General features: G+C 39.8%; 1 long non-coding RNA gene across 1 annotated transcript in view; it reads left to right on the forward strand.

Moving 5' to 3' along the window:
• The first annotated feature begins 315 nt into the window (after nucleotides 1-315).
• The window catches only part of LOC137146756 (uncharacterized), a 30,537-nt gene continuing 13,498 nt past the window's right edge, over nucleotides 316-17,354 (forward strand). Inside the window, exons 1-2 of the long non-coding RNA XR_010918035.1 lie at nucleotides 316-405; nucleotides 12,594-12,668. This is a non-coding gene — a long non-coding RNA (uncharacterized lncRNA). The remainder of the gene's footprint in view (nucleotides 406-12,593; nucleotides 12,669-17,354) is intronic.

A 17,354-nucleotide genomic window follows, 5' to 3' on the forward strand; every position in this document is an offset into this window, starting at 1 on the left:
ACCCAAGAATACAACATATTTGAGATACAAACAAATAGCAAATATTCATAACTTCAGATACAGTGATAATACATGCATATGAACATGATAATCATACTCAGCAAATTATAGCTTTTTCAAAGATACATTACATAGCATACTTTGTACAAGACTTGGTGCAATTGTTCAACTGTGGTGATACATTAGTGTGAACATAATCACCTTTCTTTTATACAGCCCCTTTTGTTCAGAGTGTATGGGATGCCAATAGTTAGGGCTGCAGCATCATCAATGTGCTGGTAACATTCAGCTTTACTTTCCAATTTCTTTTGACCTAGATGATGCAGGCACTTGGCTTTCTCAGTGCATGGCTGAGAGTGGGGCTTTGAGAAGATTAAGTTGGCTAAAGCTCAGTCCAGACAAGAGGTGAGTCTGGTGGAAAGATACAAGTATCTAGAGGAAATACAAGACCAACTACCCTCGATATTGAAGGGGAGGAGTATCCAGAATTTGTCAATGATATTTACAATTAATGGATGCTCCTAGATTCTCAGGTTGCAATAGAGATCAAGAGAGTCTTCTTCCATCTGCATCTGGCAATTACATATGTTAGATTTCCTTCCTCCCACCACATTATTGCAATCACTTCAGTCCCTGGAAAATTCATGAGCAGGTCCTCAAAGAATCCATTCTGAAGTCCCTGCAAGAGAAGAAGGTGATCAGGAACAGTCAGCATGGATTCACCAAGGGCAAGTCATGCCTGACCAACCTGATTGCCTTCTATGATGGTTCTGTGGATGTGAGGAAAGTGGTAGATGTGATATATCTTGACTTTAGCACAGCTTTTGATACGGTATCCCACAGTATTCTTGTCAGCAAGTTAAAGTAGTATAGGTTGGATGAATGGACTATAAGGTGGATAGAAAGCTGGCTGAATTGTCGGACTCAATGGATAGTGATCAATGGCTCGATGTCTAGTTGGCAGCTGGTATCAAGCGGAGTGTCCCAGGGGTTGGTTCTGGGGCTGGTTTTGTTCAACATCTTCATTAATGATCTGAATGATGGGGTGGATTGCACTTGCAGCAACTTCGCAGATGACACTAAGCTGGGGGAAGTGGTAGATATACTGGAGGGTAGGGATAAGATACAGAGTGACCTAGGCAAATTGGAGGATTGGGCCAAAAGAAATCTGATGAGATTCAACAAGGACAAGTGCAGAGACCTGAACTTAGGACGGAAGAATCCCATGCACTGCTACTGACTGGGGACCGACTGGCTAAGCAGCAGTTCTGCAGAAAAGGATCTGGGGTTACAGTGGACAAGAAGCTGGATATGAGTTAACACTGTGCCCTTGTTGCCAAGAAGGCTAACAGCATATTGGGTGCATTAGTAGGAGCATTGCCAGCAAATCAAGGGAAGTGATTATTCATCTCTATTTGGCACTGGTGAGGCCACATCTGCAGTATTATGTCCAGTTTTGGGCCCCCCTACAGAAAGGATGTGGACAAATTGGAGACTGTCCAGCGGAGGGCAATAAAAATTAGGGGGCTGAGTCACATGACTTATGAGGAGAGGCTGAGGGAACTGGGCTTATTTAGTTTACAGAATAGAAGAGTGAGGGGAGATTTGATAACAGCCTTCAACTACATGAAGGGGGGTTCCACGGAGGATGGAGCTAGGCTGTTCTCAGTGGTGGCAGATGACAAAAGGAGGAATGATCTTAAGTTTCAGTGGTGCAGGTCTAGATTGAATATTGGGAAAAAGTTTTTCACTAGGAGGGTGGTGAAGCACTGGAATGGGTTACCTAGGGAGGTGGTGGAATCTCCATCCTTAGGGATTTTTAAGGCTTGGCTTGACAAAGCCCTGTCTGGGATGATTTAGTTGGGGTTGGTCCTGCTTTGAGCAGGGGGTTGGACTAGATGAGCTCCTGAGGTCCCTTCCAATCCTAATATTCTATGATTCTGTGAATGCACTTCACATGAAGTTACATTTGAAGGTTGTCCAGAAGTTCCAGGCAGAATAAAGTCATCCACGCTACTTGATGGTGCAACTCATGGGTAGTGTATCCCACCTGGTAATATACTAGATGTCACTGGCTTCTCGGTTTACTTCTGGATGCAGTTCAAGGTATGAATTTTCTTTTACAAAGCCTTATATGATTTGGGCTCTGGCTGTCCTAAGGGATTACTTCTCTCCCTCTGTATCATCTTGACTATCTATATGAACAAAGTCACTTCTGCTGACCATCGCTATATATATGGGGAGTTTATAGGGGATTGGATGCAGAACATTCTTACTGGTGGACATTCAATTCTGTTGTTCTGGCAAATCCTGAACTTAGAATTACAGAGTCCTTCAAGGCATAGTGAAAACACAATCTTTTCCATTTTTGCTTTGCAACTTTTTATAGCACAAATAGAGATATGGGGATATGTCACACATTTGCTCCAGTGCAAAGAAGCCAACCATTTCACCAGTGACAGAGAGTAAAAGTTTTAACCCACAAACTTCTTCTTTTCCTCATCTAATGGGGAAAAATATATGTGAAACTCTGATCTTTGATGCTCTAAATTTTGGTCTGATATCAGCTTTGCAACACATGCAGCTATGATATGGAAGATCTGTGTTAGAGAACAGACTTCATCTCCATTTCTTTAGCTGTTTGAATGTGCTCTGTAGGTTGTGGATGTAATATTATCATCTGAGGGATGGTATTAGCTGTCTCTTTGCTTTAGCATCTCTTCCTCCAAAGATCAGTGCTGGCATCAACATCAGAGAAAAGACTGATTTAATGGCTGTACCAGCAAAATGTAAGATGTGATGGAAACTTTTTAGGAAGAAGAGGAAAAAACCCAGCACAGAATAGTGGGAAGTCTAAAGGCAGATTCATTCTTGATGTCTAGAGTTCTTTTCCGCTGCTGATCAGTCAGCTGCATTCTTCAATATTCACAGCATAAGTGACTCCACCAGAAAGGAAGACTTAGAAGTACTGTATCCTGTATTATGAGATTTTTCCTGATCTTTTATATAATGTACAACTGATCAAAGCTAAAATGGTATTGCGATTCAGAATAAAGACCTAGTCAGCTAAGGCAGTGTTTCTCAATCAGGGGTACATGTACCCTCAAGGGGTATGCAGAGGTCTTCCAAGGGGTCCATCAACTCATCTAGATATTTGCCTAGTTTTACAGCAGGCTACATAAAAAGCACTAGTAAAGTCAGTACGAACTAAAATTTCATATAGACAATGATTTGTTCAAACTGTTCTATATACTGGACAGTAAAAATGAGAAAGTAAGCAATTTTTCAGTAATAGTGTGCTGTGACACTTTTGTATTTTTATATCTGATTTTGTAATCAAATAATTTTTAAGTGAGGTGAAACTTGGGGGTATGCAAGACAAATCAGACTCCTGAAACGGGTACAAATAGTCTGGAAAGCTTGAGAGCCACTGAACTAAGTACTTACTGAGTAAATATTCCCTTCTCTTTGTATGTGAGGGGTCAATTACAGTTCGGAAAAAAAATTGTGGGGTTTGTCTGTGGGTGTGAGAGAAAGAAGATGGGCTGTTTTTGTAAAAACTTTGTCCTGAAAGGAAGGGGGATGGAAAGAAAAGGGAAATCTTCATTTTCAGTATTTTTTCCATGAGGAAAGTGTCGACTTAAATAAAAATCAGTTTAAAAAAAATCTTCTTTGTTAGTTCCTGTTAGGCATCATGATTGTCTAAGTACATCCCTTTTTTTAGCATCTGTGATATCACTGTCTAAGAGAAGCAGCTGAGAAAGATTGGAGTGGACCAATTTACTATCCCCTTCTGCAGCACATCAGTTGCCTTTGGAAATCAGAACAAAATCAGTGTTTGTCATGTGACTCTGTATGTTCAGCCTAACTGTAACCATAGAAATTAGAGATGGAAAAGACCTAATTTGCTCCATCCACTTGCCTGTGCAAGATTGTTCCTTCCAATTTTCTAGGTAGTCTTTTGTCCAGTCTAATTTTAAATACATCAAGAGATGGAGTGTCACGGTTACTGGTCTAGTGCACCTTTGAACCCTCGTTGGTCTCCCCTCGAGTGCATCCCCTCAGGTGCTAGGCTCTATGCCTCTGCCTCTTTCAAGTGGAATTCTGTGATTCTCCGACTCTTAGACAGGGTTCCTATGTATCATTTATGATTTCTCAGCACACCTGACTGATTATGGCACCGCAAAATCTATCCTTCAGGAGCTTGTGACCAGTGGATAATAAAGGTGAAACGGCTGCTTTCTCAAACCAAAGCATTGTTTAATATTAATAGCAGGAACAAGGCAAACCATAAGAGAAAATGATTTTTAAAATAATAAACAGTCTATGTACATGTCTATTTTACCCTAAGCCCTACCACCCTATAGTAACAGGCTAGGCAGGGTTTGCTTCAGGTTTGCTTTGTGTAAACTTGTTCTTCTGAACAGCCCCTGACAGCTGCCTCTCTTCTCTCTGGAGAGTGGCTTTTTAACTGTTTAGTGCCCATCTAATCATTTGGCTCCCAGCCTTAGCAAAACAAGTCTTATAATTTGCTGATGCCTATAAATAATATCTTCCCTGCTAATAGCTCAGGTACTGTTTCTTAATGCCCCTGCCATGTTACATTCCTGCTAGTTTCCTAATAGCCCTGCTATTAAACTAAGCCAACGTGCATTCAGTAAACATTCCAATAACCCAATATTCAGTCATTATTAGAGATCAGCCTGCATGTCATTCACATGGAGTTTCCTGACAAAATAATGCCACCATCTAAAAGATTTCACTGTCAGGCAATGTTGCCTTAAAGCTAGTTTACATTGTAAACACTGCAATGATTGTTTCAGGCAGCAAACCCAGGAGACATTGCAGGCCTGCCTGCACTTTGCAAAAACGTGTTTGTAGGCTACCGACCATGTGTGCACCGTGCAATATTTACTGGATGGGAAGGGAGGCAAATAGCGAGTGATACCATCAATAGAAATTTCTCAGTGAAAAAACTTGCTTTCCCTGGCTATTGGTATATCCATTAGAGTTTTAATTCTTTCATGACACGGTATAGTTTTGGAAAGCTCTGAATTGTGTTCAGTAGTATAGTCATTGAGTTTCTGTAGTGCTTGTGCTGGTGTGCATACACGCAAAAAAATGGCACAATTGAAGCACCTCAGACAAATCAGATTGGGAGGACACTTTCAGCTACATACATGCTAAAACATTACAATTAAATATTTTTCAAATTCACCATCATAAAGGAAGAATATATTCTCCGAAGATTAAGAGCCAGATTCCGGTATTTTTACTCAGGCCTCTCAGCACAGGCAGACAGTGCTTCATGGATTAAGGTACTGCCTGATGTGAATAAGGAATTACTTTTAATTAGAAATTAGTTTAAAATGTATTTTACTCATTCTGCTGCTGATTTATAAACAGAACTCCACTTTGAAAATAATAGGGAGTTTTGCTTAATAATTAAATACATGATATATGTAGAGGAATTGTTTAAGAATCAACTCAAATATTGGTTACTTGGATAAAAGCCCTGCAGACTACAGCAACATCAGGATGAAATGTCCTTTAGCACATTCATATCCTTGTTTTACTGTATGTCAAAATGTGATGCGATTTCCACTCATAAAACATTTATAGAGTGTATACAAATTGCCTTTTATCAAAAGGAACTGAAGACAACAGATTTATACTGCCAGAGCAATTTATTAAGATGACAACTGGATAAAATAACATAAAATCAAACAAAAAACTGACATTTTGCGGCATTTTCTTTTCAGATGGTGTTTCAAGGAGTAATCCGACCCTTGTCTTTGATTTTAAATGCTATTGCATCAAGAGTTCTGGGATAGTTGTTATGGAGCCAATGCCTCTTTTTGAACCCTTTCCTCACTCAGAACCGTCAGACATAAGGATTTCAGGACTGGCTCCCAGTTTATGACCCCTCATTTGGAAGAACAACATTTACTTGCATTATTCTGACACAGCTGAACGTTGAGGAATTGACTTTGTGAAACAATCAGTTGCAAAATCATGAAAATAAAATTAAACTTTGCAATATAAAAGAAATTGTAGGGGAAAAAATCAATAAGGAACTGCAGGCAGCAAACGCTGACCCAAGTTTGGGAAAACACTTAAGCTCATGTGTAACTGCAAGCATGTGAGCAGTCCCATTGAAGTCAATGGGAATAATCACATGCTAAAGTTGTCTTCACGGCAGCGTTAGTTTGAATTATCAACCCTTGAGTTAACTCCTCTCGGAAGAGTGCTCACACTATAAAACAACACTTGAGCTACCCAGAGTGTTTGGATTAGCAGCTGAGTCCCCTCTGCATTAGTGCTTGAGTGTCAGCAGCACTGATGCTTTAACCCATCCCCCCCCCCCAGGTTATGTTTACACTGCAGCTGGGCGCATGCATCCTAGCTCTGATAGATAGATTCACACTAATTCTTCTCGAGGCAGCATGTTAAAAACAGCAATGTGGCATGGACATGCAGCTTGGACTGGCCAATCAAGTTTGCACCTGGGGGGATGGGTGGACTTGGGTTTAGGCAGCTAGCCTGAGACACCATCCAGGCTGCAACAGCCAAACTACTATTTTTAGTGCACTATCTCAAGCAGAGCTAGTGTGGGTCTGTCAGTCCAACCTGGTGAGCACATTCCCAGCTGCAGAGTAGACATGCCCTAAAGGGCCAGCTAGCTTGAGTCTAAAGCAACAATCAACTGGAGCTAGAGATTTTTGTGTGTGGACAAGAGTCAGGTTAAGGGCAACATTGGAGTTGTACCTCAAGCTAACACTGCAGAGAAGACAAGCCCCTAAAAGATAGAGAAGGAGATGTAATAGATAGAGATGACATTATATGAACAATATAAGATATTGGAAGAAGTTGCTGTCCATTAAATTTTACAGTAACTAAACATGTATTTTTCCGGGTCTGCTTGTTCCATTGTACTTAGTAATGTGCAAAACAACAAATAAAGAAAAATCCACAATAGCAACAAATAACTTTAACTTTTGAAACTCTCTGGAGTTCTTTAATAATCATCTTTAAATTCATTTTGTTTGTGTTGGACATTACACAATAGGCCATACCCTCAGTGGGTGTAAATCAGTGGTGTTACAGAGGTTTACACCAGCTGAGGCTCTGGCCCTACATTAAAAGGTACATAGAATAATTTCCCTGCTTTAGGAAAAAGTTATTGACAATGGAAGTTGAACAACGGTTTATTTATATCATGCCAGGAGGTGCCTCTGATTATGCAGATTGCAGAAAAATAGGAAAAAGCTTTAGTACATTTTGTTTCATACAATACTAGAGCAAACCTTAAACTCTGTGAATTCTCATAAGGATGAAAATGGAAGTAGATTTATCTTTGTATAATCTGGTCTGTCAGATAAGACATGTGGCTTCACAGCTGCTTAGAGTTCTGCTCGCTGTCTCTAGAGGTGTCCTTGTGCTTTCCTATACCCCTGTAGCTTTTCACTCAGTGCAATTTTGTTTCATTTAGATTTCTGTCTCCCTGTATAAAGGGAAGCTCTTACTTCTGGCTGATGCATTGGTGTGAAGTAAGACAATCAAAGATCTTCTGGGGTGAAATTCACCCATGGTACAGAAGACCAGCTCAAGGCTCTCTGCACCATTTAAATAATGCAAAGTGACTGTGCAGAAGGACCGCTGCCACACAGAGATGATTGTATAACCTCTGCCCACTGCAGAAAAAGTCTCTATGCTGGCCAAGCAGAGACTGGTGCAGAAGGCCACAATAGGGGGCAGTCAGGTTAACTCAGAGCCTGGTGGCCGAACATCCCCTGTGCAATTGGTGTGGACTCACTTGCCCTGGGTTGGGAGAGTGTGTTTCAGCTCCCCAGCCACTCTGCACAGTACCTGACATCAACAGAGTCTTTGGGTCAGGCCCATAAAGCATTTGATCACTCATGCATTAAGACTGTGGTATGGATTTCCCCCTTCATGAATACATGATTTTTGTATCTTGGGGAAACATATGCTCATCCTTTTTCTCTTTTTCTTCATTAAAAGCCCATGTGCTTCCTCATCCTCACAAGGCATCTGATACAACGTGCCAGGTTTGGCACTGAAAGATATTTTCCTCTTATAAGGATTTTTGTTTTCCTTCATAGCACAGTGATGTTGCTCTTCTATTTTCCTGATACATTTACTATTCTCCAGTTACGGTTTATGTCTACCTTCAGGAAAGGAATTACATTCTCATTATTCTTGGGAGTATAAAAGCTACAGATAACCCTAATGAGTTTTGTTTATATTTAAGTACATTTAATTAGTTCAGAACGTTACTCTTTACATCTTGTGAAGTACGCATAACTAATTTGCCTCACTCAGAAATTAAGAGACTTGTTATAGGGAATATGTGGAATGGAACACACCAGTTGTGTCTCTATCCTGAGTCTCAGATTTAAGGAAAACTATAGCAGGATGCAAAGACTTATTTTTGATTATTTGGTATGATTTTACATCCACTTTGCATTGGTGTAATGGACAGTACAAGGAGAACCTATACCGTAATGGAGAACTTACCCGAGGCTGTCTACTTTGTCAGTGCTTCCATTTTTGTTTTGTTTTGCTTTTCAAAAGAAATCCATAGAGGATAACTATGTGACCATGTAAATGGCAGAAGCATGGAGTAGGCATGAAATCAAAGGGAGTTAGGTGCCTTAATACCTTTTAAAAATGTGGGCCTCCATCTCTCTAAAATTTCAAGATGCTTAAATACTTCTGTAATGGGAGCCATCAGAGTATCTTGGATGATAGACATTTTTTTCTCTGTTATTGTAGTGGCTATTCGGATTTTACATATTCATAGGTTCATGACAAATTTCAACACAACTTATGGGAACTACCCCATAGCAGCATAGAACTAATTTGATCTTCATGTTCATTCTCATCTCAGGCTTTGCGCTATGGATCACATCCTTATCCCTCAAGTTTGGAGTCTCTGGCTCTTAACTCAAAATATTCTTGGGCCAGCTCTCCAGCTGGTATAACCCAGCATATCTCCTAGATCTGACCTTTTACGTATATGCTGTCAATATAGTACTTTTTGCTTAAGTTTTACAACATATTATGAAGAATTTCATCAAGTGGTGGTGAATTCTTTTTGCCTTGTTCAAATTTGTTAAATTTAATACCACAATGTATCATTTTTCACTATTAAAATATATTTTCAAGGCAGATTCCCTGAACCCCTTTTAATACAAGTCAATGCTGATTTTAAATTCCTATCCTTCCTGGCACAAACCTTTGGCCATTATTTGGTCATATCCTTGGATCTCACTTCAAGACAAAGAAGGATTATATTTTTTTCTGGCACTTCTCAGTGGCTGCTTTACACCTGACCTTCCACACTCCAGGCAGCTGCTATGCACCATGCCAGGTAATGCTCAGAAAAGTTGGAATATGAGCCCTGTTCATATGCAGCAAAAATTATGCTCGAACCTTTTAGATGCTGAGCACCCTCAACTGCCAATGGGAGACATGCAGCACCTTACAGGCTCAGATTCTGTCTTTGCAGCCTAAGACTCCATTTCAGCAAAGTGTTTAAGCATGAAATTGAAGTCCATCCTTTTCAGCAAAGCACTTAAGCAAGTACTTAACTTTAAGCACATGCTTATGTCCCATTACAATCAGTGGGACCATAACACAGGGCTAAGTGAATTGCTGAACGGAGATGGATTATTAGGGCTAGTCAAAACACAAAACACTTGCAAAAATTTAACTAAATTCCTTTTAGGTGTAAATCTGAATGTGGATGCTCTTATTTTGGAACAAACATGGCTACAGTCAACTTAGCACAGGCCAGTAACAAGCCAATTTTACTTAACTGAATTTGAATCACTTTTATTCCAGAATTAGTGTCTACATACAGACTGGCACTGATATAACTAAATCAGTTGTAATTCATACTTATTATTCTGCTGCAAGTTTGTGTATATAAACCAATTCTTATTCGGTCTGCTGTAGGCAAACTGTTCTCAGCAACGTCAAAATTTCCAGTAAGTTCTTGGAATGTATCAAGGAGGAAGTAACCAGTGGGACAGCCTTTTTAGACTTGATTCTGACCAACTGGGAGGAATTGGTAGCAAATCTGAAGGTGAAAGGCAATTTAGGTGACAGTGATCATGAAATGATAGATTTCATGATTCGTAGGAAAGGAAGGCATGAGAGCAGCAGAATAAAGATAATGGATTTTAAAATAGCACACTTTAACAATTGAGAAAACTGCTAGATAACGGCCCATGGGAAGAAAATGTAAAGGAAAAAGGAGTTCAAGAGAGCTGGCAGTTCCTCAAGGAGACACAACTGCAAACTATTTGGATGCAAAGGAAAGATAAAAAGGATAGTAAGAGGCCAATATGGCTCCATCAGGAACTCTTTAATGACCTGAAAATCAAAAAGGAATTCTATAAAAAGTGGAAACATGGTCAATTTGATAAGGAGGAATACAAAAGAACAGCACAAATATATAGGGACAAAATCAGAAATGCTAAAGCACAAAATAAGTTAACTGTCAAGGGACATAACAGGCAATAAGAAGAGGTTCTTTAAATACATTAGGAGTAAGAGAAAGATGATGGAAAGTGTAGGTTTCTACTTAGTGGGGAAGGTGAGCTAATAACTGATGACATCATGGAAGCTGAGGTGCTTAATGCCTATTCTGCTTCAGTCTTCACTAAAAAAGTGAATGGTGACCAGATACTCCACACAATTAATATTATCAACTGGGGAAGAAACTCAAGCCAAAATAGGGAAAGAACAGATTAAATACTATTTAGATATGTTAGAGGTATTCAAATTGGCAGGTTTTGATGAAATTCATCCTAGGGTACTTAAGGAACTAGCAGAAGCAATCTTAGAGCGATTTGCAATTATCTTTGAGAACTCCTTGAGACGGGAATGGTCCGAGAAGACTGGAGAAGGGCAAATATAGTACCTATATATAAAAGAGAACCAGGAGGACCCAGATGATTATAGACCAATCAGCGTAACTTCAGTACTGAAAGATACTGGAGCAAATTATTAAAAAATCAATTTGCAGGTACTTGGAAGACAATAGGGTTATAAGGAATAGCCATCATAGATTTGTCAAGAACAAATCATGTCGAACCAACTTAATTTTCTTCTTTGATAAGGTTATTGACCTAGTGGTTGTGGGGGAAGCAGTAGATGTGATGTGCCTTGCTTTTAGTTTCGCTTTTGACACAGTTTCACCTGCCATTCTCATAAGCAAACTAGGGAAATATGGTCTAGATGAAATTACTGGGGAGGTACACAACTAGTTGAAAGAATGTATTCAAAGAATAGTTATCAATGGTTTGCTGCCACATTGGGAGGGTGTATCCATTGGGTCCTGCAATCACTCCTGGGTCCAATACTATGCAATATTTTCATTAATGAATTGGATAATGGAGTAGTATGCTTGGAAAATTTGCAGGTGACACCAAGTGGGGAGGGGTTGCAAGCTCTTTGTAGGACAGATATAAATTTAGAAAGACCTTGATAGACTGGAGATTTGATCTGAAATCAGCAAGATGAAATTCAGTAAAGGCAAGTGCAAAGTACTTCACTTAGGAAGGAAAAATCAAACACATAACTACAAAAGGGGGAATAACTGTTTAGGTGGTTGTACTGATGAAAAGGATCTGGGGATTATAGTGGACCACAAACTGAATATGAGTTGTCAATCTGATGCAGCTGCAAAAAAAGGCTAATATGATTCTGTAGTGTATTAACAGGAGTGTTGTATGTAAAACACAGGAGGTAATTGTCCCACTGTACTCAGCACTGGTGAGGCCCCAGCTGGAGTACTGTGTCCAATTCTGGGCACCACAATTTAGAAAAGATGGGGACAAATTGGAAGGAGTCCAGACCAGAGCAACAAAAATGATAAAAGGTTTAGAAAACCTGACCTGTGAGGAAAGGTTAAAAAAACTGGGCATGTTTAGTTTTGAGAAGAAGACTAACGTGGGGGAAGGGAGACCTGATAACAATCTTCCAGTTTGTTAAGGGACGTTATAAAGAGGACAGTGATCAACTGTTCTCCATGACCACTGAAGGTTGAACAAGAGGTAATGGGATTAATCTTCATCCAGGGACATTTAGGTTAGATATTACAGGAAACTTTCTAATTATTAGGGTAGTTCACTGGAAGCTTTTAAAAACAGGTTGGACAAACACCTGTTAGGGATGGTCTAGGTTTATTTGGTCCTGCCACAGCACAAGGGGCTGGCTTGATGACTTCTCCAGGTCCCTTCCAGCCTTACATTTCTATGATTTTATAGTTCTTTATGGATGTGCACAATGTGAAGGGGGAGGGCCCAGCTATCATGGGGGCTGCTGCAGCACCACGGCTTCTGTTGTGGCCAATCTCTGGAGTCCTAACCCTGTGCAAAGTTAATTTGCCTGGGTTGTGTATTGGGGGACAGTTTTGTCCCCAAGAGTGCACAAATAAATAAACTGAATGACTTGCCAACAGCTTCAGCCAGTGTTATTTTAAGTTTATTCTGTAATAATAATGATTTAGTGTGTAAATCTGTCAGAAAAGTCATACACAATGTGCTTTATTTTCTTCACAGGTGAACATGATTTCAAACAGCAGGCATCAGACTCAGAGAAATGACACAATTTTACCATGCTTCATAGTAGTTGAGGTAAGAAAACACTTGAGATACATTGAAAAGTACCAGTAGCTAAGGCTGTAGACAAAGGTTTAGGAGACCAAGGTCTTATTCCAGAATCTCTGTATGGAAACTTGGGGGAAATCACCTGACCTTTCCGTGCCTGTGTCTCCTCATATATAAAATGTGGCTAATGTGGATTATTTTGCAAAGGGCTTTGAGACGCATGATCAAAAGCACTATTATACAATAATTATACTCTACTATATAAATACTAAGTATTATTATTACTATTCTTCATCATCAAAGGGCAGTGCATGTGTTGAACAGCTGTAACTTTTATTTTAAGCAAGAGAGGGGAGAAATATGTAATATTTGAGCTCCCAGTGTAGAGCTGAGCAGGCTGATGAAAAGGTTTGCTAGCTGCTTCAACATTCTTTCTGAAAACCCCATTTCACTTCTCTCATTTTTCCAGGAGCAGAAATTTGTTCAATCACAGTATCATCAAAGACATGATAGGGCATAAATGATATATTTGCTTTTACTGCAGAGGGATTTAGGAAAGGGCTAAGGGATGCGGATCAACCAGCCACATCCCTATGTGAAGGGGGAGGGCCCAGCCATCATGGGGGCTGCTGCAGCACCACGGCTTCTGTTGTGGCCAATCTCTGGAGTCCTAACGCTGTGCAAAGTTCATTTGCCTGGGTTGTGTATTGGGGGACAGTTTTGTCCCCAAGAGCGCACAAATAAATAACTGAATGACTTGCCAACAGCTTCAGCCAGTGTTATTTTAAGTTTATTCTGCAATAATAATGATTTAGTGTGTAAATCTGTCAGAAAAGTCTCCTTCTCCAGAAGGTGATAAATCAATAATTTCTTGACTGCTAGAATATGTCTGACTGGAGACAAATACACATAATCTTATGTGAAGGGTTACATGTCTTTTTGTGCCCCTTGGGGGCAGAGGGAACTTTATGCCCTGCCACACTCCACCCTGGGCATTTCCTAGGACCAATTCCTAGTTACTCAGGCAGTGGCTGGGATTTGTGGGGTTAATTCCCAGCCAGGGTACATAGGCAGCTCAGAGAGTCACTCCCAGCTGGTTTTTAACAGGTGCAGCTGAGCCTGTTTAAGTCCAGCTGAGCTTATATAAGGCTCTACTTTCTAAAGCCAGAGAAGAAATGATGTGGTGTTGGTTAGTAGTTAAAGTAGGGAGTTCTGCAGATAGATAATCCCTCCTCTAGTTAGTTTCTATTGTTGAGTTTACTCCAGATAAAGATGTATGGAAGGAAGGGAACTAGCATTCTTGTTACCATTTCACTAACCCATGACTTTTTCATAGGTAGTAGCTAGGATCAGGAGGAAAAGAATTATACTGCTTATACTGGTTTAAATTTAGGGCATACTGAAGGGAATTGTTGTTGGTACTATAAAGTGGAATAAGATCTCTCCTTTCCTGAGATTCTGCTCCCATGCTTAGGCCAAACTTTCTGCTACTGTAATACTCCACTCTGTCTTGGCAGTATTTTTGTATACCTGGTTATTTAAAAACTGGGGGCAGGGAACCAAAAGTAGCCTTAAAGTACTCTAAGGGCTTTTTTATCTCGCTTTTCAGTGAGGTTCTATGTTTTCTGAGACCTAATCATGTTTAGACTGAACTTGTTCGGTTTACCAGAAAAAAAAAATTGACTTAAAAAAAATGCTAGCCTGCAAACTTCCTTTGATCTGAAAGACAATCTGGGCTCTACGCTATACTTTTAGCAATCTTTTAGCACAAAAGATGTTAATGCAACTGTAAAGTTGAGAAGCCAAATTCTGTCATACAATTCCAGAAGTTATAGTTTCTCTTGCAATGCTGACTCAATCATTTTATACATCAGAGGGATATTAAGACATCTTAATAAGCTAGGCAATAATATATTAAAGTTTATACTTCACAAGAAAAACATGAAAAGGAAATTCTAAATATGTGTATTAATGCTCTGCAGCAGTTGTGACAAAATGTAACTTAAGGACCTTTCTGTGCATGATTATTCTCCAGTCAAACAGGTGCAAATCAGGAACTTAGTGGGGTTACACAGCTAACAAACCAGTGCAATTCAGAAGAGAATCAGGTTTATGACTTAAAGTGCTTGATTTTTCTCAGCGTGAAGGTTATACTAATAGATTATGCAGTGTAACTTTCCTGGGGCCTTTTGGCTTTTTTAATAGGGAAAAATCCAGAAGTGCATGTCTTCTGGAGCTTACAGGCTCTTCTGGCTTTGCTGATAAAGTTCAAAAATACTTTGGACTGGAACTTTTGGGCTAGTAAAATAGACAAGTTCCACCTGATTTACAAATAGAGCTCAAATGTTCCCTGAATGGCATTGCACTTGCAGTATTTGTGATGGATTAGATGATTAACAGAATTACTCCTACAGTCCTGTGGAGTTCAGGGAGCTCTGGACCTATTTGACTTTTGGAGATAATTAAATGCACCTTTAATTCAGCCATCCTTAACTGAAGCCTGCTTATCACTACCATCATTAATAGAGACTGTTTTAACTAAGTTGTCATTTAATGAAGTATACATCATTAAAACACACATCCTTAAATTAACTGTCCCTATCTGAGATCCTTAAAATATCCATCCTTAATTGAGATGTCCTTAAATAGGTGTCTGTAGCACAGCTGTCCAAAGTGCCTTCTGGAAACATTCTTCTAACTATTCCAAAGCACATGCATAAAATGGCTTAGTTTAAAGTCCAATGCTCACTTTCACAGGCTTGGGGCTTAAATGTTCATACCATGAAAAATATTGAACCAGTACTGCTGGACAGGCCAAATGTGAAGTTTCTAGCTTTTATCTGTTTGAGTAATATTAGTGCAAAGTATCTGATTGGAATCAATGGGGAAACTATTTTTTTCACCTCAGACATATACCTTTAAAAGTTGCTAGACTTATTTTTCTCCTATATATATATATATGAAAGCAATAGCCTATAGCCTGTTGTTTTTTGTTTTTTAACCCAAGTCTTTTGTACCACATTACTATATGCTGATATATATGCTGCAGTAATCACCTAGATTGCTTAGCAGACTGCATTATTTAAACTTATTGCTGGATAGACTACTTTGTTAAAAAGGAGGAAAAAAGTAGAATGATTCACTACTCATTTCAATAATTTATTTTGGTACAGTTTTTGTATTTAAAAAGTTATATAAGGCAATCAGTCTTCTATTAGTCATTATTGGATAGGAACAATACATTATTAGAAAACAAAGCCAATGGTGTTTGGGATTTCCATTTTTAGAAATAGCAACAAATTATTTTTGGCAATGAACTGAAAAATTAAGCGTCCAAGCACATCTAATGTGGAGATAAATATCCATGAAGATTTCAGCACTAATCATTCACTGAGAGCAATGCAACTATAAAAGGAAAAGAACTGATGCTGATAAAAAATGCTAATCACATTTTTTTGTCTTCTCCTGACAAGACAAGCACTGGAAAACTGCCACTTCTTTGAAAACAGAAAATACCAATAAAGTAGGATCATTCAGTGAATGCTCTTTATTTTTAGAGCAATTGTCGTATGCAATTCTCCAATTTGGCTTTTGTAAGCTAGTTGGTGTTACCAGTTTTGCCCGTCCCCATGGGGTATGCTCATTTATTAGGGTTACCTTCCTGTAAGGGGTGTGATTATAGGGGTGTGATTAGGGTTACCTTCCCAGAAGGGGTGTGATTCTAGGGGTGTGATTCTATTAATGTACTGCTTGTGTTACTTGTGTGTTCATATGGCTACAAGTCCCCTCCCAATGCAGCTATCCTGCAGGACCTAAGGTTTTCAGGGCTGGGTTCCTCCAGCACCAGATTCAAATAAACCTCCCCCCCCACACACACACATTTCAGATTAACCAAGTGTGTCTGAGCGGACTGGGCTGTCAGCACTCTCAGCTGATCCCTTATGTGTCCCTGAACTCAGCAGGCTGGGTGACACAGCACTTTCAGTGGCCACCCTTATATGCCCCTTTGCCACGCACCAGAATAGAGCACACTTCTTGAGCAGGCTGGGTCCAAACAGCACTTTTTGGCTGCCCCCCTTATTTTCCCCTGGACTCTGTAGGCTAGGCAGAGCAGCACTTCTCAACTGTCCCTTTCATATGCCCCTTTACACCACAATTGTTCTAGCAGTAACCCCCTTGATGAGCAAATCCCATAGGATTTTTGGGCACTCCAGGGATCTTTGGCTTAGGTAAAGAAGCGTGGCTGCAGAGAAATATAGGGATGCCAAGAACACAAAGGAGTAAAATAAAGTTTGGAGAGAGAGAGCGAGAGTGGCAACCAGCTTGATTATAACAGTTATTTTATTGCTAGGTATATAAAACTTATGATACTAATAGTAATATCATACAAGGAGAGAAAAACAATCAAATGCTTACAATACTACACAATTACAATTGGGGTATTGGAGAAAGCTATTCCAGGCTTGATTACAAATGTAGAATTTTATACCTGGACTGAGAGAGAGTGTGTGTGTGTTGGGGGAAGGGGAAATGGGGGGAGAGGGGGTCTCACCACTCTGTGTAGCTCAGAGGTTCCCAGGAGACAGTCTGGTCAGTTTAGGGTCTGGAGCGCTTTGAGACAGGCAGAGCCCCCAACACAATCAGTCAGGGAGAGGGGAAGTTCCAGTGGGACTGATGCAGCATTTTGGAATCAAGCATCAGAACAGAAGTTTG

This window comes from Emydura macquarii, unplaced genomic scaffold (genome assembly GCF_026122565.2).
Source record: "Emydura macquarii macquarii isolate MOO-44397 ecotype Brisbane River unplaced genomic scaffold, CSIRO-AGI_Emac_v2 contig_480, whole genome shotgun sequence".
Classification (NCBI taxonomy): domain Eukaryota; kingdom Metazoa; phylum Chordata; order Testudines; family Chelidae; genus Emydura; species Emydura macquarii.